The sequence below is a fragment of the Oncorhynchus kisutch genome, linkage group LG3 (genome assembly GCF_002021735.2).
Source record: "Oncorhynchus kisutch isolate 150728-3 linkage group LG3, Okis_V2, whole genome shotgun sequence".
Classification (NCBI taxonomy): domain Eukaryota; kingdom Metazoa; phylum Chordata; class Actinopteri; order Salmoniformes; family Salmonidae; genus Oncorhynchus; species Oncorhynchus kisutch.
The window spans coordinates 5115648-5137777 of NC_034176.2; positions in this window are offsets into that span (position 1 = coordinate 5115648).

Genomic DNA, 22130 nt, shown 5'->3' on the forward strand with positions numbered 1-22130 from the left:
GGTTAGGAGGATTAGGAGGTTTAGGAGGGTTATAAGTTTTAGGAGGGTTAGATGTGTTAGGAGGGTTAGATGTGTTAGGAGGGTTAGATGTGTTAGGAGGGTTAGATGTGTTAGAGGGTTAGGAGGGTTATAAGTGTTAGGAGGGGTTAGATGGTAGGTTGAGAGGTTTTAGGAGGGTTAGATGGTTAGGAGGGTTAGGACTGTTGAGAGGGTTAGGAGGGGTCAGGAGTGTTAGAAGGGTTAGACGGGTTATGACGGTTAGGAGGGGTTATAAGTGTTAGGAAGGTTAAGAGGGTTAGGAGTGTTTGAGAGGGTTAGGAGAGTTATAAGTGTTCGGAGGGTAGGAGTGTGAGGAGAGTTTAGGAGGGTTAGATGTGATAGGAGATGTAGCCAGGTTAGGAAGGTTAGATGTGTTAGGAGGTTAGATGTGTTAGGAGGGTAGATGTGTTAGGAGCGTTAGATGTGTTTGGAGCGTTTGGAGGGTTAGATGTCGGTTAGGAGGGTTAGGAGGGTTCGGAGGGTTAGATGTGTTAGGAGGGTTTAGATGTGTTGGGAGGGTTAGGGGGGTTAGATGTGTTAGGAGGGTTAGGAGGGTTAGATCTGTTAGATGTGTTGGAGGGTTAGATGAGTTAGGAGGGGTTAGATGTGTTCGGAGGTTAGGAGGGTTAGATGTGTGTTAGGAGGGTAAGATATGTTAGGAGGGTTATAAGTGTTAGTAGGGTTAGACAGGTTAGGAGGGTTAGATGTGTTAGGAGAGTTAGATATGTTAGGAGGGTTAGGGGGGTTAGATGTGTTAGGAGGGTTAGATGTGTTGGGAGGGTTAGGAAGGTTAGATGTGTTAGGAGGGTAAGATATGTTAGGAGGGTTATAAGTGTTAGTAGGGTTAGACAGGTTAGGAGGGTTAGATGTGTTAGGAGAGTTAGATATGTTAGGAGGGTTAGGGGGGTTAGATGTGTTAGGAAGGTTAGGAGGGTTATACGTGTTAGGAGGGGTAGGAGTGTTGAGAGGGTTAGGAGGGTTAGATGTGATAGGAAATGTAGATGTGTTGGGAGGGTAAGGAGGGTTAAGAGGGTTAGATGTGTTGGGAGGGTAAGGAGGGTTAAGAGGGTTAGATGTGTTAGGAGGGTTATAAGTGTGAGGAGGGTTAGGAGGATTAGGAGGGTTAGGAGGGTTATACGTGTTAGGAGGGGTAGGAGTGTTGAGAGGGTTAGGAGGGTAAGATGTGAAAGGAGATTTAGATGTGTTGGGAGGGTTAAGGAAGGTTAAGAGGGTTAGATGTGTCAGGAGGGTTAGGATGGTTAGATGTGTTAGGAGGGTTATAAGTGTTAGGAGGGTTAGATGTGTTGAGAGGGTTAGATGTGTTGGGAGGGTTAGGAGGGTTATAAGTGTTAGGAGGGTTAGATGAGTTAGGAGGGTTAGATGTGTTAGGAGGGTTAGATGTGTTAGGAGGGTTAGATGTGTTAGGAGGTTAGATGTGTTGGGAGGGTTAGGAGGGTTATAAGTGTTAGGAGGGTTAGATGAGTTAGGAGGGTTAGATGTGTTAGGAGGGTTAGATGTGTTAGGAGGGTTAGGAGTGTTGAGAGGGTTAGGAGGGTTAGAGTGTTGAGACGGTTAGGAGGGTTAGATGTGTTAGGAGGGTTAGGAGGGTTATAAGTGTTAGGAGGGTTAGGAGGATTAGGAGGTTTAGGAGGGTTATACGTTTTTAGGAGGGTTAGATGTGTTAGGAGGGTTAGATGTGTTAGGAGGGTTAGATGTGTTAGGAGGGTTAGATGTGTTAGGAGGGTTAGATGTGTTAGGAGGGTTAGATGTGTTGGGAGGGTTAGGAGGATTAGGAGGTTTAGGAGGGTTATAAGTTTTAGGAGGGTTAGATGTGTTAGGAGGGTTAGATGTGTTAGGAGGGTTAGATGTGTTAGGAGGGTTAGATGTGTTAGGAGGGTTATAAGTGTTAGGAGGGTTATAAGTGTTAGGAGGGTTATAAGTGTTAGGAGGGTTAGGAGTGTTGAGAGGTTAGACAGGTTAGGAGGGTTAAGAGGGTTAGATGTGTTGGGAGGGTAAGGAGGGTTAAGAGGGTTAGATGTGTTAGGAGGGTTTATAAGTGTTAGGAGGGTTAGGAGTGTTGAGAGGGTTTAGACAGGTTAGGAGGGTTAAGAGGGTTAGATGTGTTGGGAGGGTAAGGAGGGTTAGATGTGTTAGAAGGGTGAGGAGGGTTAGGAGTGTTAGATGTGTTGGGAGGGTTAGGATTTTTTATTTTTTTTTAACCTTTATTTAACTAGGGCAAGTCAGTTAAGAACACATTCTTATTTTCAATGACGGCCTAGGAACAGTGGGTTAACTGCCTGTTCAGGGGCAGAATGACAGATTTTGTACCTACTTGTGTCAGCTCGGGGGTTTGAACTCACAACCTTCCGGTTACTAGTCCAACGCTCTAACCACTAGGCTACCCTGCCGCGGGTTAGGAGGGTTATACGTGTTAGGAGGGGTAGGAGTGTTGAGAGGGTTAGGAGGGTAAGATGTGAAAGGAGATTTAGATGTGTTGGGAGGGTAAGAGGGTTATAAGTGTTAGGAGGGTTAGACAGGTTAGGAGGTTTAGAAGGGTTAGATGTGTTGGGAGGGTTAGGAGGGTTAGATGTGTTAGGAAGGTTAAGAGGGTTATAAGTGTTAGGAGGGTTAGACAGGTTAGGAGGTTTAGAAGGGTTAGATGTGTTGGGAGGGTTAGGAGGGTTAGATGTGTTAGAAGGGTGAGGAGGGTTAGGAGTGTTAGATGTGTTGGGAGGGTTAGGATGGTTAGGAGTGTTGAGAGGGTTAGGAGGGTTAGGAGTGATAGGAATTTTAGATGTGTTGTGAGGTTTAGGAGGGTTAGATGTGATAGGAGGGTTAGACAGGTTAGGATGGTTAGGAGGGTTTGGAGTGTTGCGAGGGTTAGATGTGATAGGAGGGTTAGATTTGTTGGGAGGGTAAGGAGGGTTAAGAGGGTTAGATGTGTTAGGAGGGTTAGGATGGTTAGATGTGTTAGGAGGGTTAGAAGGGTTAGATGTGTTAGGAGGGTTAGATGTGTTAGGAGGGTTATAAGTGTTAGGAGGGTCAGGAGTGTTCCGAGGGTTAGATGTGATAGGGGGGTTAGATTTGTTGGGAGGGTAAGGAGGGTTAAGAGGGTTAGATGTGTTAGGAGGGGTTAGGAGGGTTAGATGTGTTAGGAGAGTTAGATGTGTTAGGAGGGTTAGAAGGGTTATGAGGGTTAGGAGGGTTAGATGTGTTAGAAGGGTTAGGAGGGTTAGATGTGTTAGGAGGGTTAGATGTGTTAGGAGGGTAATAAGTGTTAGTAGGGTTAGACAGGTTATGAGGGTTAGATGTGTTAGGAGGGTTAGGAGTGTTGAGAGGGTTAGGAGGGTTAGATGTGTTAGGAGGGTTAGGTGTGTTGAGAGGGTTAGGATGGTTAGATGTGTTAGGAGGGTTAGGAGTGTTGAGAGGGTTAGGATGGTTAGATGTGTTATGATGGTTAGATGTGTTAGGATGGTTAGATGTGTTAGGATGGTTAGATGTGTTAGGATGGTTAGGAGTGTTGAGAGGGTTAGGATGGTTAGATGTGTTAGGAGGGTTAGGAGTGTTGAGAGGGTTAGGATGGTTAGATGTGTTAGGATGGTTAGATGTGTTAGGATGGTTAGATGTGTTAGGATGGTTAGATGTGTTAGGATGGTTAGGAGTGTTGAGAGGGTTAGGATGGTTAGATGTGTTAGGATGGTTAGATGTGTTAGGATGGTTAGATGTGTTAGGAGGGTTAGGAGTGTTGAGAGGGTTAGGAGGGTTAGATGTGTTAGGAGGGTTAGGACTGTTGAGAGGGTTAGGAGGGTCAGGAGTGTTAGAAGGGTTAGAAGGGTTTATGACGGTTAGGAGGGTTATAAGTGTTAGGAGGGTTAAGAGGGTTAGGAGTGTTGAGAGGGTTAGGAGAGTTATAAGTGTTCGGAGGGTTAGGAGGGTTAGGAGTGTTGAGAGAGTTAGGAGGGTTAGATGTGATAGGAGATGTAGACAGGTTAGGAAGGTTAGATGTGTTAGGAGGTTTAGATGTGTTAGGAGGGTTAGATGTGTTAGGAGGGTTAGGAGGGTTAGATGTGTTAGGAGGGTTAAGAGTGTTAGGAGGGTTAGATGTGTTAGGAGGGTTAGATGTGTTAGGAGGGTTAGATGTGTTAGGAGCGTTAGATGTGTTAGGAGCGTTTGGAGGGTTAGATGTGTTAGGAGGGTTAGGAGGGTTAGGAGGGTTAGATGTGTTAGGAGGGTTAGATGTGTTGGGAGGGTTAGGGGGGTTAGATGTGTTAGGAGGGTTAGGAGGGTTAGATCTGTTAGGAGGGTTTAGATGTGTTAGATGTGTTGGGAGGGTTAGATGAGTTAGGAGGGTTAGATGTGTTCGGAGGGTTAGGAGGGTTAGATGTGTTAGGAGGGTAAGATATGTTAGGAGGGTTATACGTGTTAGTAGGGTTAGACAGGTTAGGATGGTTAGGAGGGTTTGGAGTGTTGCGAGGGTTAGATGTGATAGGAGGGTTAGATTTGTTGGGAGGGTAAGGAGGGGTTAAGAGGGTTAGATGTGTTAGGAGGGTTAGGATGGTTAGATGTGTTAGGAGGGTTAGAAGGGTTAGATGTGTTAGGAGGGTTAGATGTGTTAGGAGGGTTATAAGTGTTAGGAGGGTCAGGAGTGTTCCGAGGGTTAGATGTGATAGGGGGGTTAGATTTGTTGGGAGGGTAAGGAGGGTTAAGAGGGTTAGATGTGTTAGGAGGGTTAGGAGGGTTTAGATGTGTTAGGAGAGTTAGATGTGTTAGGAGGGTTAGAAGGGTTATGAGGGTTAGGAGGGTTAGATGTGTTAGAAGGGTTAGGAGGGTTAGATGTGTTAGGAGGGTTAGATGTGTTAGGAGGGTAATAAGTGTTAGTAGGGTTAGACAGGTTAGGAGGGTTAGATGTGTTAGGAGGGTTAGGAGTGTTGAGAGGGTTAGGAGGGTTAGATGTGTTAGGAGGGTTAGGTGTGTTGAGAGGGTTAGGATGGTTAGATGTGTTAGGAGGGTTAGGAGTGTTGAGAGGGTTAGGATGGTTTAGATGTGTTAGGATGGTTAGATGTGTTAGGATGGTTAGATGTGTTAGGATGGTTAGATGTGTTAGGATGGTTAGGAGTGTTGAGAGGGTTAGGATGGTTAGATGTGTTAGGAGGGTTAGGAGTGTTGAGAGGGTTAGGATGGTTAGATGTGTTAGGATGTAGATGTGTTAGGATGGTTAGATGTGTTAGGATGGTTAGATGTGTTAGGATGGTTAGGAGTGTTGAGAGGGTTAGGATGGTTAGATGTGTTAGGATGGTTAGATGTGTTAGGATGGTTAGATGTGTTAGGAGGGTTAGGAGTGTTGAGAGGGTTAGGAGGGTTAGATGTGTTAGGAGGGTTAGGACTGTTGAGAGGGTTAGGAGGGTCAGGAGTGTTAGAAGGGTTAGAAGGGTTATGACGGTTAGGAGGGTTATAAGTGTTAGGAGGGTTAAGAGGGTTAGGAGTGTTGAGAGGGTTAGGAGAGTTATAAGTGTTCGGAGGGTTAGGAGGGTTAGGAGTGTTGAGAGAGTTAGGAGGGTTAGATGTGATAGGAGATGTAGACAGGTTAGGAAGGTTAGATGTGTTAGGAGGTTTAGATGTGTTAGGAGGGTTAGATGTGTTAGGAGGGTTAGGAGGGTTAGATGTGTTAGGAGGGTTAGAGTGTTAGGAGGGTTAGATGTGTTAGGAGGGTTAGATGTGTTAGGAGGGTTAGATGTGTTAGGAGCGTTAGATGTGTTAGGAGCGTTTGGAGGGTTAGATGTGTTAGGAGGGTTAGGAGGGTTAGGAGGGTTAGATGTGTTAGGAGGGTTAGATGTGTTGGGAGGGTTAGGGGGGTTAGATGTGTTAGGAGGGTTAGGAGGGTTAGATCTGTTAGGAGGGTTAGATGTGTTAGATGTGTTGGGAGGGTTAGATGAGTTAGGAGGGTTAGATGTGTTCGGAGGGTTAGGAGGGTTAGATGTGTTAGGAGGGTAAGATATGTTAGGAGGGTTATAAGTGTTAGTAGGGTTAGACAGGTTAGGATGGTTAGGAGGGTTTGGAGTGTTGCGAGGGTTAGATGTGATAGGAGGGTTAGATTTGTTGGGAGGGTAAGGAGGGTTAAGAGGGTTAGATGTGTTAGGAGGGTTAGGATGGTAGATGTGTTAGGAGGGTTAGAAGGGTTAGATGTGTTAGGAGGGTTAGATGTGTTAGGAGGGTTATAAGTGTTAGGAGGGTCAGGAGTGTTCCGAGGGTTAGATGTGATAGGGGGGTTAGATTTGTTGGGAGGGTAAGGAGGGTTAAGAGGGTTAGATGTGTTAGGAGGGTTAGGAGGGTTAGATGTGTTAGGAGAGTTAGATGTGTTAGGAGGGTTAGAAGGGTTATGAGGGTTAGGAGGGTTAGATGTGTTAGAAGGGTTAGGAGGGTTAGATGTGTTAGGAGGGTTAGATGTGTTAGGAGGGTAATAAGTGTAGTAGGGTTAGACAGGTTAGGAGGGTTAGATGTGTTAGGAGGGTTAGGAGTGTTGAGAGGGTTAGGAGGGTTAGATGTGTTAGGAGGGTTAGGTGTGTTGAGAGGGTTAGGATGGTTAGATGTGTTAGGAGGGTAGGAGTGTTGAGAGGGTTAGGATGGTTAGATGTGTTAGGATGGTTAGATGTGTTAGGATGGTTAGATGTGTTAGGATGGTTAGATGTGTTAGGATGGTTAGGAGTGGTTGAGAGGGTTAGGATGGTTAGATGTGTTAGGAGGGTTAGGAGTGTTGAGAGGGTTAGGATGGTTTAGATGTGTTAGGATGGTTAGATGTGTTAGGATGGTTAGATGTGTTAGGATGGTTAGATGTGTTAGGATGGTTAGGAGTGTTGAGAGGGTTAGGATGGTTAGATGTGTTAGGATGGTTAGATGTGTTAGGATGGTTAGATGTGTTAGGAGGGTTAGGAGTGTTGAGAGGGTTAGGAGGGTTAGATGTGTTAGGAGGGTTAGGACTGTTGAGAGGGTTAGGAGGGTCAGGAGTGTTAGAAGGGTTAGAAGGGTTATGACGGTTAGGAGGGTTATAAGTGTTAGGAAGGTTAAGAGGGTTAGGAGTGTTGAGAGGGTTAGGAGAGTTATAAGTGTTCGGAGGGTTAGGAGTGTTGAGAGAGTTAGGAGGGTTAGATGTGATAGGAGATGTAGACAGGTTAGGAAGGTTAGATGTGTTAGGAGGGTTAGATGTGTTAGGAGGGTTAGATGTGTTAGGAGCGTTAGATGTGTTAGGAGCGTTTGGAGGGTTAGATGTGTTAGGAGGGTTAGGAGGGTTAGGAGGGTTAGATGTGTTAGGAGGGTTAGATGTGTTGGGAGGGTTAGGGGGGTTAGATGTGTTAGGAGGGTTAGGAGGGTTAGATCTGTTAGATGTGTTGGGAGGGTTAGATGAGTTAGGAGGGTTAGATGTGTTCGGAGGGCTAGGAGGGTTAGATGTGTTAGGAGGGTAAGATATGTTAGGAGGGTTATAAGTGTTAGTAGGGTTAGACAGGTTAGGAGGGTTAGATGTGTTAGGAGAGTTAGATATGTTAGGAGGGTTAGGGGGGTTAGATGTGTTAGGAGGGTTAGATGTGTTGGGAGGGTTAGGAAGGTTAGATGTGTTAGGAGGGTAAGATATGTTAGGAGGGTTATAAGTGTTAGTAGGGTTAGACAGGTTAGGAGGGTTAGATGTGTTAGGAGAGTTAGATATGTTAGGAGGGTTAGGGGGGTTAGATGTGTTAGGAAGGTTAGGAGGGTTATACGTGTTAGGAGGGGTAGGAGTGTTGAGAGGGTTAGGAGGGTTAGATGTGATAGGAAATGTAGATGTGTTGGGAGGGTAAGGAGGGTTAAGAGGGTTAGATGTGTTAGGAGGGTTATAAGTGTGAGGAGGGTTAGGAGGATTAGGAGGGTTAGGAGGGTTATACGTGTTAGGAGGGGTAGGAGTGTTGAGAGGGTTAGGAGGGTAAGATGTGAAAGGAGATTTAGATGTGTTGGGAGGGTAAGGAAGGTTAAGAGGGTTAGATGTGTTAGGAAGGTTAAGAGGGTTATAAGTGTTAGGAGGGTTAGGAGGGTTAGATGTGTTAGAAGGGTGAGGAGGGTTAGGAGTGTTAGATGTGTTGGGAGGGTTAGGATGGTTAGGAGTGTTGAGAGGGTTAGGAGGGTTAGGAGGGTTAGGAGTGATAGGAATTTTAGATGTGTTGTGAGGTTTAGGAGGGTTAGATGTGATAGGAGGGTTAGACAGGTTAGGATGGTTAGGAGGGTTAGATGTGTTAGGAGGGTTAGGAGGGTTATAAGTGTTAGGAGGGTTAGAAGTGTTAGGAGGGTTTGGAGTGTTGCGAGGGTTAGATGTGATAGGAGGGTTAGATTTGTTGGGAGGGTAAGGAGGGTTAAGAGGGTTAGATGTGTCAGGAGGGTTAGGATGGTTAGATGTGTTAGGAGGGTTAGAAGGGTTAGATGTGTTAGGAGGGTTAGATGTGTTAGGAGGGTTATAAGTGTTAGGAGGGTCAGGAGTGTTGCGAGGGTTAGATGTGATAGGGGGGGTTAGATTTGTTGGGAGGGTAAGGAGGGTTAAGAGGGTTAGATGTGTTAGGAGGGTTAGGAGGGTTAGATGTGTTAGGAGGTTTAGAAGGGTTAGATGTGTTAGGAGGGTTAGGAGGGTTAGATGTGTTAGGAGAGTTAGATGTGTTAGGAGGGTTAGAAGGGTTATGAGGGTTAGGAGGTTTAGATGTGTTAGAAGGGTTAGGAGGGTTAGATGTGTTAGGAGGGTTAGATGTGTTAGGAGGGTTATAAGTGTTAGTAGGGTTAGGAGTGTTGAGAGGGTTAGGAGGGTTTAGATGTGTTAGGAGGGTTAGGAGTGTTGAGAGGGTTAGGATGGTTAGATGTGTTAGGAGGGTTAGGAGTGTTGAGAGGGTTAGGATGGTTAGATGTGTTAGGATGGTTAGATGTGTTAGGATGGTTAGATGTGTTAGGATGGTTAGATGTGTTAGGATGGTTAGGAGTGTTGAGAGGGTTAGGATGGTTAGATGTGTTAGGATGGTTAGATGTGTTAGGATGGTTAGATGTGTTAGGAGGGTTAGGAGTGTTGAGAGGGTTAGGAGGGTTAGATGTGTTAGGAGGGTTAGGACTGTTGAGAGGGTTAGGAGGGTCAGGAGTGTTAGAAGGGTTAGAAGGGTTATGACGGTTAGGAGGGTTATAAGTGTTAGGAGGGTTAAGAGGGTTAGGAGTGTTGAGAGGGTTAGGAGAGTTATAAGTGTTCGGAGGGTTAGGAGTGTTGAGAGAGTTAGGAGGGTTAGATGTGATAGGAGATGTAGACAGGTTAGGAAGGTTAGATGTGTTAGGAGGTTTAGATGTGTTAGGAGGGTTAGATGTGTTAGGAGGGTTAGGAGGGTTAGATGTGTTAGGAGGGTAAGATATGTTAGGAGGGTTATAAGTGTTAGTAGGGTTAGACAGGTTAGGAGGGTTAGATGTGTTAGGAGAGTTAGATATGTTAGGAGGGTTAGGGGGGTTAGATGTGTTAGGAGGGTTAGGAGGGTTATACGTGTTAGGAGGGGTAGGAGTGTTGAGAGGGTTAGGAGGGTTAGATGTGATAGGAAATTTAGATGTGTTGGGAGGGTAAGGAGGGTTAAGAGGGTTAGATGTGTTGGGAGGGTAAGGAGGGTTAAGAGGGTTAGATGTGTTAGGAGGGTTATATGTGTGAGGAGGTTTAGGAGGATTAGGAGGGTTAGGAGGGTTATACGTGTTAGGAGGGGTAGGAGTGTTGAGAGGGTTAGGAGGGTAAGATGTGAAAGGAGATTTAGATGTGTTGGGAGGGTAAGGAGGGTTAAGAGGGTTAGATGTGTCAGGAGGGTTAGGATGGTTAGATGTGTTAGGAGGGTTAGAAGGGTTAGATGTGTTAGGAGGGTTAGATGTGTTAGGAGGGTTATAAGTGTTAGGAGGGTCAGGAGTGTTGCGAGGGTTAGATGTGATAGGGGGGTTAGATTTGTTGGGAGGGTAAGGAGGGTTAAGAGGGTTAGATGTGTTAGGAGGGTTAGGAGGGTTAGATGTGTTAGGAGGTTAGAAGGGTTAGATGTGTTAGGAGGGTTAGGAGGGTTAGATGTGTTAGGAGGGTTAGATGTGTTAGGAGGGTTATAAGTGTTAGTAGGTTTAGGAGTGTTGAGAGGGTTAGGAGGGTTAGATGTGTTAGGAGGGTTAGGAGTGTTGAGAGGGTTAGGATGGTTAGATGTGTTAGGATGGTTAGATGTGTTAGGATGGTTAGATGTGTTAGGATGGTTAGATGTGTTAGGATGGTTAGGAGTGTTGAGAGGGTTAGGATGGTTAGATGTGTTAGGATGGTTAGATGTGTTAGGATGGTTAGATGTGTTAGGAGGGTTAGGAGTGTTGAGAGGGTTAGGAGGGTTAGATGTGTTAGGAGGGTTAGGACTTTTGAGAGGGTTAGGAGGGTCAGGAGTGTTAGAAGGGTTAGAAGGGTTATGACGGTTAGGAGGGTTATAAGTGTTAGGAGGGTTAAGAGGGTTAGGAGTGTTGAGAGGGTTAGGAGGGTTATAAGTGTTTGGAGGGTTAGGAGGGTTAGGAGTGTTGAGAGAGTTAGGAGGGTTAGATGTGATAGGAGATTTAGACAGGTTAGGAAGGTTAGATGTGTTAGGAGGTTTAGATGTGTTAGGAGGGTTAGATGTGTTAGGATGGTTAGGAGGGTTAGATGTGTTAGGAGGGTTAAGAGTGTTAGGAGGGTTAGATGTGTTAGGAGGGTTAGATGTTTATTTATTTATTTATTTTACCTTTATTTAACCAGGTAGGCAAGTTGAGAACAAGTTCTCATTTACAATTGCGACCTGGCCAAGATAAAGCAAAGCAGTTCGACAGATAAAACGACACAGAGTTACACATGGAGTAAAAACAAACATACAGTCAATAATGCAGTATAAACAAGTCTATATACAATGTGAGCAAATGAGGTGAGAAGGGAGGTAAAGGCAAAAAAAGGCCATGATGGCAAAGTAATACAATATAGCAAGTAAAATACTGGAATGGTAGTTTTGCAATGGAAGAATGTGCAAAGTAGAAATAAAAAAAATAATGGGGTGCAAAGGAGCAAATAAATAAATAAATAAAAATTAAATACAGTTGGGAAAGAGGTAGTTGTTTGGGCTAAATTTTAGGTGGGCTATGTACAGGTGCAGTAATCTGTGAGCTGCTCTGACAGTTGGTGCTTAAAGCTAGTGAGGGAGATAGGAGGGTTAGGAGTGTTAGGAGGGTTAGATGTGTTAGGAGCGTTAGATGTGTTAGGAGCGTTTGGAGGGTTAGATGTGTTAGGAGGGTTAGGAGGGTTAGGAGGGTTAGATGTGTTAGGAGGGTTAGATGTGTTGGGAGGGTTAGGGGGGTTAGATGTGTTAGGAGGGTTAGGAGGGTTAGATGTGTTAGGAGGGTTAGGAGGGTTAGATGTGTTAGGAGGGTTAGATGTGTTGGGAGGGTTAGGAAGGTTAGATGTGTTAGGAGGGTTAGGACTGTTGAGAGGGTTAGGAGGGTCAGGAGTGTTAGAAGGGTTAGAAGGGTTATGACGGTTAGGAGGGTTATAAGTGTTAGGAGGGTTTGGAGGGTTAGATGTGTTAGGAGGGTTAGGAGGGTTAGGAGGGTTAGATGTGTTAGGAGGGTTAGATGTGTTGGGAGGGTTAGGGGGGTTAGATGTGTTAGGAGGGTTAGGAGGGTTAGGAGTGTTGAGAGGGTTAGGAGAGTTATAAGTGTTCGGAGGGTTAGGAGTGTTGAGAGAGTTAGGAGGGTTAGATGTGATAGGAGATGTAGACAGGTTAGGAAGGTTAGATGTGTTAGGAGGTTTAGATGTGTTAGGAGGGTTAGATGTGTTAGGAGGGTTAGGAGGGTTAGATGTGTTAGGAGGGTTAAGAGTGTTAGGAGGGTTAGATGTGTTAGGAGGGTTAGATGTGTTAGGAGGGTTAGATGTGTTAGGAGCGTTAGATGTGTTAGGAGCGTTTGGAGGGTTAGATGTGTTAGGAGGGTTAGGAGGGTTAGATGTGTTAGGAGGGTTAGATGTGTTGGGAGGGTTAGGGGCGTTAGATGTGTTAGGAGGGTTAGGAGGGTTAGATCTGTTAGGAGGGTTAGATGTGTTAGATGTGTTGGGAGGGTTAGATGAGTTAGGAGGGTTAGATGTGTTCGGAGGGTTAGGAGGGTTAGATGTGTTAGGAGGGTAAGATATGTTAGGAGGGTTATAAGTGTTAGTAGGGTTAGACAGGTTAGGAGGGTTAGATGTGTTAGGAGAGTTAGATATGTTAGGAGGGTTAGGGGGGTTAGATGTGTTAGGAGGGTTAGATGTGTTGGGAGGGTTAGGAAGGTTAGATGTGTTAGGAGGGTAAGATATGTTAGGAGGGTTATAAGTGTTAGTAGGGTTAGACAGGTTAGGAGGGTTAGATGTGTTAGGAGAGTTAGATATGTTAGGAGGGTTAGGGGGTTAGATGTGTTAGGAGGGTTAGATGTGTTGGGAGGGTTAGGAAGGTTAGATGTGTTAGGAGGGTAAGATATGTTAGGAGGGTTATAAGTGTTAGTAGGGTTAGACAGGTTAGGAGGGTTAGATGTGTTAGGAGAGTTAGATATGTTAGGAGGGTTAGGGGGGTTAGATGTGTTAGGAGGGTTAGGAGGGTTATACGTGTTAGGAGGGGTAGGAGTGTTGAGAGGGTTAGGAGGGTTAGATGTGATAGGAAATTTAGATGTGTTGGGAGGGTAAGGAGGGTTAAGAGGGTTAGATGTGTTGGGAGGGTAAGGAGGGTTAAGAGGGTTAGATGTGTTAGGAGGGTTATAAGTGTGAGGAGGGTTAGGAGGATTAGGAGGGTTAGGAGGGTTATACGTGTTAGGAGGGGTAGGAGTGTTGAGAGGGTTAGGAGGGTAAGATGTGAAAGGAGATTTAGATGTGTTGGGAGGGTAAGGAAGGTTAAGAGGGTTAGATGTGTTAGGAGGGTTAGGAGGGTTAGATGTGTTAGGAGGTTTAGAAGGGTTAGATGTGTTAGGAGGGTTAGGAGGGTTAGATGTGTTAGGAGATTTAGACAGGTTAGGAAGGTTAGATGTGTTAGGAGGTTTAGATGTGTTAGGAGGGTTAGATGTGTTAGGAGGGTTAGGAGGGTTAGATGTGTTAGGAGGGTTAAGAGTGTTAGGAGGGTTAGATGTGTTAGGAGGGTTAGATGTGTTAGGAGGGTTAGATGTGTTAGGAGCGTTAGATGTGTTAGGAGCGTTTGGAGGGTTAGATGTGTTAGGAGGGTTAGGAGGGTTAGGAGGGTTAGATGTGTTAGGAGGGTTAGATGTGTTGGGAGGGTTAGGGGGGTTAGATGTGTTAGGAGGGTTAGGAGGGTTAGATGTGTTAGGAGGGTTAGGAGGGTTAGATGTGTTAGGAGGGTTAGATGTGTTGGGAGGGTTAGGAAGGTTAGATGTGTTAGGAGGGTTAGGACTGTTGAGAGGGTTAGGAGGGTCAGGAGTGTTAGAAGGGTTAGAAGGGTTATGACGGTTAGGAGGGTTATAAGTGTTAGGAGGGTTAAGAGGGTTAGGAGTGTTGAGAGGGTTAGGAGAGTTATAAGTGTTCGGAGGGTTAGGAGTGTTGAGAGAGTTAGGAGGGTTAGATGTGATAGGAGATGTAGACAGGTTAGGAAGGTTAGATGTGTTAGGAGGTTTAGATGTGTTAGGAGGGTTAGATGTGTTAGGAGGGTTAGATGTGTTAGGAGGGTTAGGAGGGTTAGATGTGTTAGGAGGGTTAAGAGTGTTAGGAGGGTTAGATGTGTTAGGAGGGTTAGATGTGTTAGGAGGGTTAGATGTGTTAGGAGCGTTAGATGTGTTAGGAGCGTTTGGAGGGTTAGATGTGTTAGGAGGGTTAGGAGGGTTAGATGTGTTGGGAGGGTTAGGGGGGTTAGATGTGTTAGGAGGGTTAGGAGGGTTAGATCTGTTAGGAGGGTTAGATGTGTTAGATGTGTTGGGAGGGTTAGATGAGTTAGGAGGGTTAGATGTGTTCGGAGGGTTAGGAGGGTTAGATGTGTTAGGAGGGTAAGATATGTTAGGAGGGTTATAAGTGTTAGTAGGGTTAGACAGGTTAGGAGGGTTAGATGTGTTAGGAGAGTTAGATATGTTAGGAGGGTTAGGGGGGTTAGATGTGTTAGGAGGGTTAGATGTGTTGGGAGGGTTAGGAAGGTTAGATGTGTTAGGAGGGTAAGATATGTTAGGAGGGTTATAAGTGTTAGTAGGGTTAGACAGGTTAGGAGGGTTAGATGTGTTAGGAGAGTTAGATATGTTAGGAGGGTTAGGGGGGTTAGATGTGTTAGGAGGGTTAGATGTGTTGGGAGGGTTAGGAAGGTTAGATGTGTTAGGAGGGTAAGATATGTTAGGAGGGTTATAAGTGTTAGTAGGGTTAGACAGGTTAGGAGGGTTAGATGTGTTAGGAGAGTTAGATATGTTAGGAGGGTTAGGGGGGTTAGATGTGTTAGGAGGGTTAGGAGGGTTATACGTGTTAGGAGGGGTAGGAGTGTTGAGAGGGTTAGGAGGGTTAGATGTGATAGGAAATTTAGATGTGTTGGGAGGGTAAGGAGGGTTAAGAGGGTTAGATGTGTTGGGAGGGTAAGGAGGGTTAAGAGGGTTAGATGTGTTAGGAGGGTTATAAGTGTGAGGAGGGTTAGGAGGATTAGGAGGGTTAGGAGGGTTATACGTGTTAGGAGGGGTAGGAGTGTTGAGAGGGTTAGGAGGGTAAGATGTGAAAGGAGATTTAGATGTGTTGGGAGGGTAAGGAAGGTTAAGAGGGTTAGATGTGTTAGGAAGGTTAAGAGGGTTATAAGTGTTAGGAGGGTTAGGAGGGTTAGTAGTTTATGTGTCGGGGGGCTGGGGTCAGTTTGTTATATCTGGAGTACTTCTCCTGTCCTATTCGGTGTCCTGTGTGAATCTAAGTGTGCGTTCTCTAATTCTCTCCTTCTCTCTTTCTTTCTCTCTCTCGGAGGACCTGAGCCCTAGGACCATGCCCCAGGACTACCTGACATGATGACTCCTTGCTGTCCCCAGTCCACCTGGCCATGCTGCTGTTCCAGTTTCAACTGACCTGAGCCCTAGGACCATGCCCCAGGACTACCTGACATGATGACTCCTTGCTGTCCCCAGTCTACCTGGCCATGCTGCTGCTCCAGTTTCAACTTCCACCTGACTGTGCTGCTGCTCTAGTTTCAACTGTTCTGCCTTATTATTATTCGACCATGCTGGTCATTTATGAACATTGAACATCTTGACCATGTTCTGTTATAATCTCCACCCGGCACAGCCAGAAGAGGACTGGCCACCCCACATAGCCTGGTTCCTCTCTAGGTTTCTTCCTAGGTATTGGCCTTTCTAGGGAGTTTTTCCTAGCCACCGTGCTTCTCCACCTGCATTGCTTGCTGTTTGGGGTTTTAGGCTGGGTTTCTGTACAGCACTTTGAGATATCAGCTGATGTACGAAGGGCTATATAAATAAATTTGATTTGATTTGATTTGATTTGGTTAGATGTGTTAGAAGGGTGAGGAGGGTTAGGAGTGTTAGATGTGTTGGGAGGGTTAGGATGGTTAGGAGTTTTGAGAGGGTTAGGAGGGTTAGGAGGGTTAGGAGTGATAGGAATTTTAGATGTGTTGTGAGGTTTAGGAGGGTTAGATGTGATAGGAGGGTTAGACAGGTTAGGATGGTTAGGAGGGTTAGATGTGTTAGGAGGGTTAGGAGGGTTATAAGTGTTAGGAGGGTTAGAAGTGTTAGGAGGGTTTGGAGTGTTGCGAGGGTTAGATGTGATAGGAGGGTTAGATTTGTTGGGAGGGTAAGGAGGGTTAAGAGGGTTAGATGTGTCAGGAGGGTTAGGATGGTTAGATGTGTTAGGAGGGTTAGAAGGGTTAGATGTGTTAGGAGGGTTAGATGTGTTAGGAGGGTTATAAGTGTTAGGAGGGTCAGGAGTGTTGCGAGGGTTAGATGTGATAGGGGGGTTAGATTTGTTGGGAGGGTAAGGAGGGTTAAGAGGGTTAGATGTGTTAGGAGGGTTAGGAGGGTTAGATGTGTTAGGAGGTTTAGAAGGGTTAGATGTGTTAGGAGGGTTAGGAGGGTTAGATGTGTTAGGAGAGTTAGATGTGTTAGGAGGGTTAGGAGTGTTGAGAGGGTTAGGATGGTTAGATGTGTTAGGAGGGTTAGGAGTGTTGAGAGGGTTAGGATGGTTAGATGTGTTAGGATGGTTAGATGTGTTAGGATGGTTAGATGTGTTAGGATGGTTAGATGTGTTAGGATGGTTAGGAGTGTTGAGAGGGTTAGGATGGTTAGATGTGTTAGGATGGTTAGATGTGTTAGGATGGTTAGATGTGTTAGGAGGGTTAGGAGTGTTGAGAGGGTTAGGAGGGTTAGATGTGTTAGGAGGGTTAGGACTGTTGAGAGGGTTAGGAGGGTCAGGAGTGTTAGAAGGGTTAGAAGGGTTATGACGGTTAGGAGGGTTATAAGTGTTAGGAGGGTTAAGAGGGTTAGGAGTGTTGAGAGGGTTAGGAGGGTTATAAGTGTTTGGAGGGTTAGGAGGGTTAGGAGTGTTGAGAGAGTTAGGAGGGTTAGATGTGATAGGAGATTTAGACAGGTTAGGAAGGTTAGATGTGTTAGGAGGTTTAGATGTGTTAGGAGGGTTAGATGTGTTAGGAGGGTTAGGAGGGTTAGATGTGTTAGGAGGGTTAAGAGTGTTAGGAGGGTTAGATGTGTTAGGAGGGTTAGATGTGTTAGGAGGGTTAGATGTGTTAGGAGCGTTAGATGTGTTAGGAGCGTTTGGAGGGTTAGATGTGTTAGGAGGGTTAGGAGGGTTAGGAGGGTTAGATGTGTTAGGAGGGTTAGATGTGTTGGGAGGGTTAGGGGGGTTAGATGTGTTAGGAGGGTTAGGAGGGTTAGATGTGTTAGGAGGGTTAGGAGGGTTAGATGTGTTAGGAGGGTTAGATGTGTTGGGAGGGTTAGGAAGGTTAGATGTGTTAGGAGGGTAAGATATGTTAGGAGGGTTATAAGTGTTAGTAGGGTTAGACAGGTTAGGAGGGTTAGATGTGTTAGGAGAGTTAGATATGTTAGGAGGGTTAGGGGGGTTAGATGTGTTGGGAGGGTTAGGACGGTTAGATGTGTTAGGAGGGTTAGATATGTTAGGAGGGTTAGGGGGGTTAGATGTGTTGGGAGGGTTAGGACGGTTAGATGTGTTAGGAGGGTTAGATATGTTAAGAGGGTTAGGGGGGTTAGATGTGTTGGGAGGGTTAGATGTGTTAGGAGGGTTAGGAAGGTTAGATGTGTTGGGAGGGTTAGATATGTTAGGAGGGTTAGATGTGTTAGATGTGTTGGGAGGGTTAGATGAGTTAGGAGGGTTAGATGTGTTCGGAGGGTTAGATGTGTTAGGAGGGTTAGATGTGTTAGATGTGTTGGGAGGGTTAGATGTGTTAGGAGGGTTAGATGTGTTAGGAGGGTTAGATGTGTTAGATGTGTTGGGAGGGTTAGATGTGTTAGGAGGGTTAGATGTGTTAGGAGGGTTAGATGTGTTAGGAGGGTTAGATGTGTTAGGAGGGTTAGGAGGGTTAGATGTGTTATCAGTGTTAGGAGGTTTAGATGTGATAGGAGGGTTAGGAAGGTTAAGAGTGTTATCAGTTAGACATGGTGGGATTTCCTCTTTGTGTGTTGTCTGTGTGTCTATGAATGTCTGGTTGACGAGTCAATAGTAGCCCGCCGCAGAGCCAGAGCCATTCCATCCCAGGAGATAGGAGCCTGGATAAGAGGGCTCAGACAAAAGGTGGTAGGACCGTTCGCAAAGCTGACAGCCGTTTTCCACTTCCGCCTCTGGGACGTTGAGTTATTCTCATGAAATAGTATTTCAAAAGAAGGGAGAAAAAAAAAACACAAACGTGTTGATTGGCTCACGGCATACTGCCTGATTCTGGGTCCATTGTGATTGGCTGAGAGGTATGGCCTCACCTTAAAAGAGGGTTACTCCAGTTCAGTGACATTCTGAGAGTGTGTGTGTGTGTGTGTGTAAGAGAAAGAGTGGGAGAGAGAGAAAGAGCGAGACTGTGTGTGTGTGTGGGTGTGTGTGTGTGTGTGTGTGTGAGTTTCCAGGCCTATTTCATTGTGGGTTTGTAGGAGGCTTTTCTCAGAAGAAGCACATGTCTGTTGTCAGCAGTATGAGCAGTAGTGGCCATACCAGAGCCCAGACTATAACCAGCTCTCCTGATCCCATCACAACCCAGTCTGCAGGGCAAAGATTACTGCCACTCCATACGTTTAACCCACACGGGGCATTCAGACACGTAGAAATACACGAACGAGAACTTACATCTTACACGGTTCAGTTTGTAGAACAACGTGCTTTGCAACTCCAAGATGATTTGTTTGGTTCCCGGGGCAACCCATTGGCATGGCAACCCGTTGGCATGGCAACCCGTTGGCATGGCAACCTATTGGCATAACGTACGCACGCACTAATGTAAGTCGCTTTGGATAAATGTATTATATATACAGTATCTGTATGTCATTATTATAATAAAGGGGCAATTAGCAGTTGACACAATAACAACGCACCCTCCCCGCCACTTGTTCTGTAACAAGATGAGGGAATGGGTAGCAGAAATGTTACCAATAGTAAAACAAACATGTAAATGTGGATGTGTGTGTGTGTGTGTGTGTGTGTGTGTGTGTGTGTGTGGATGTGTGTGTGTGTGTGTGTGTGTGTGTGTGTGTGTGTGTGTGTGTGTGTGGGTGTGTGTGGATGTGTGTGTGTGTGTGTGGATGTGTGTGTGTGTGTGTGTGTGTGTGTGTGTGTGTGTGTGTGTGTGTGTGTGTGTGTGTGTGTGTGTGGATGTGTGTGTGTGTGTGTGGATGTGTGTGTGTGTGTGTTTGTATGTGTGTGTGTGGATGTGTGTGTGTGTGTGTGTGTGTGTGTGTGTGTGTGTGTGTGTGTGTGTGTGTGTGTGTGTGTGTGTGTGTGTGTGTGTGTGTGTGTGTGTGTGTGTGTGTGTGTGTGTGTGTGTGTGTATGTGTGTGCGTGTGTGTATGTTTTAAATCCCTAATTCCAGGTACATAGATAGACCCTACACGCTGCCCAGCCCGTGACGTGCTGACAGACATTTGGTCGACTCCTGTTTAGTGTCACTCTTTTTCTCACTCCCAGTTGAACACATATTTGCCAGTGTTGTCTGCAATCTGTCACCGTTAGTGTTTTCGTAATGAAACCAGGAAAACCTTCAGAGCTAAATAAAAGAGGGACATGATTACTGGAATACTCAGAACACACCCTGAAGAATTTAGTGGTCTGTTTAAGTGTTTACTACAGAGAACACAGTGGTCCTGTGAAGTGTTTACTACAGAGAATATAGTGGCCCTGTGAAGTGTTTACTACAGAGAACACAGTGGTCCTGTGAAGTGTTTACTACAGAGAATATAGTGGCCCTGTGAAGTGTTTACTACAGAGAATATAGTGGTCTGTTGAAGTGTTTACTACAGAGAATATAGTGGCCCTGTGAAGTGTTTACTACAGAGAATATAGTGGCCCTGTGAAGTGTTTACTACAGAGAATATAGTGGCCCTGTGAAGTGTTTACTACAGAGAATTTAGTGGTCTGTTGAAGTGTTTACTACAGAGAATTTAGTGGTCTGTTGAAGTGTTTACTACAGAGAACATAGTGGTCCTGTGAAGTGTTTACTACAGAGAATATAGTGGTCTGTTGAAGTGTTTACTACAGAGAATATAGTGGCCCTGTGAAGTGTTTACTACAGAGAACATATTGGTCCTGTGAAGTGTTTACTACAGAGAATATAGTGGGACTGTGAAGTGTTTACTACAGAGAATATAGTGGGACTGTGAAGTGTTTACTACAGAGAATATAGTGGCCCTGTGAGGTGTTTACTACAGAGAACATAGTGGTCCTGTGAGGTGTTTACTACAGAGAACATAGTGGGACTGTGAAGTGTTTACTACAGAGAATATAGTGGCCCTGTGAAGTGTTTACTACAGAGAACATAGTGGTCCTGTGAAGTGTTTACTACAGAGAATATAGTGGGACTGTGAAGTGTTTACTACAGAGAATATAGTGGGACTGTGAAGTGTTTACTACAGAGAATATAGTGGTCTGTTGAAGTGTTTACTACAGAGAATATAGTGGTCTGTTGAAGTGTTTACTACAGAGAATATAGTGGTCTGTTGAAGTGTTTACTACAGAGAATATAGTGGTCTGTTGAAGTGTTTACTACAGAGAATATAGTGGTCTGTTGAAGTGTTTACTACAGAGAATATAGTGGTCTGTTGAAGTGTTTACTACAGAGAATATAGTGGTCTGTTGAAGTGTTTACTACAGAGAATATAGTGGTCCTGTGAAGTGTTTACTACAGAGAATATAGTGGGACTGTGAAGTGTTTACTACAGAGAATATAGTGGCCCTGTGAAATGTTTACTACAGAGAATTTAGTGGTCTGTTGAAGTGTTTACTACAGAGAATATAGTGGCCCTGTGAAGTGTTTACTACAGAGAACATAGTGGTCCTGTGAAGTGTTTACTACAGAGAACATAGTGGGACTGTGAAGTGTTTACTACAGAGAATATAGTGGCCCTGTGAAGTGTTTACTACAGAGAACATAGTGGTCCTGTGAAGTGTTTACTACAGAGAATATAGTGGGACTGTGAAGTGTTTACTACAGAGAATATAGTGGGACTGTGAAGTGTTTACTACAGAGAATATAGTGGGACTGTGAAGTGTTTACTACAGAGAATATAGTGGTCTGTTGAAGTGTTTACTACAGAGAATATAGTGGTCTGTTGAAGTGTTTACTACAGAGAATATAGTGGTCTGTTGAAGTGTTTACTACAGAGAATATAGTGGTCTGTTGAAGTGTTTACTACAGAGAATATAGTGGTCTGTTGAAGTGTTTACTACAGAGAATATAGTGGTCTGTTGAAGTGTTTACTACAGAGAATATAGTGGTCTGTTGAAGTGTTTACTACAGAGAATATAGTGGTCCTGTGAAGTGTTTACTACAGAGAATATAGTGGTCTGTTGAAGTGTTTACTACAGAGAATATAGTGGTCTGTTGAAGTGTTTACTACAGAGAATATAGTGGTCTGTTGAAGTGTTTACTACAGAGAATATAGTGGTCTGTTGAAGTGTTTACTACAGAGAATATAGTGGTCTGTTGAAGTGTTTACTACAGAGAATATAGTGGTCTGTTGAAGTGTTTACTACAGAGAATATAGTGGTCTGTTGAAGTGTTTACTACAGAGAATATAGTGGTCCTGTGAAGTGTTTACTACAGAGAATATAGTGGTCTGTTGAAGTGTTTACTACAGAGAATATAGTGGTCCTGTGAAGTGTTTACTACAGAGAATATAGTGGGACTGTGAAGTGTTTACTACAGAGAATATAGTGGGACTGTGAAGTGTTTACTACAGAGAATATAGTGGGACTGTGAAGTGTTTACTACAGAGAATATAGTGGTCTGTTGAAGTGTTTACTACAGAGAATATAGTGGTCTGTTGAAGTGTTTACTACAGAGAATATAGTGGTCTGTTGAAGTGTTTACTACAGAGAATATAGTGGTCTGTTGAAGTGTTTACTACAGAGAATATAGTGGTCTGTTGAAGTGTTTACTACAGAGAATATAGTGGTCTGTTGAAGTGTTTACTACAGAGAATATAGTGGTCTGTTGAAGTGTTTACTACAGAGAATATAGTGGTCCTGTGAAGTGTTTACTACAGAGAATATAGTGGTCTGTTGAAGTGTTTACTACAGAGAATATAGTGGTCTGTTGAAGTGTTTACTACAGAGAATATAGTGGTCTGTTGAAGTGTTTACTACAGAGAATATAGTGGCCCTGTGAAGTGTTTACTACAGAGAATATAGTGGGACTGTGAAGTGTTTACTACAGAGAATATAGTGGGACTGTGAAGTGTTTACTACAGAGAATATAGCGGCCCTGTGAAGTGTTTACTACAGAGAATATAGTGGGACTGTGAAGTGATTACTACAGAGAATATAGTGGGACTGTGAAGTGTTTACTACAGAGAATATAGTGGCCCTGTGAAGTGTTTACTACAGAGAATATAGTGGGACTGTAAAGTGTTTACTACAGAGAATA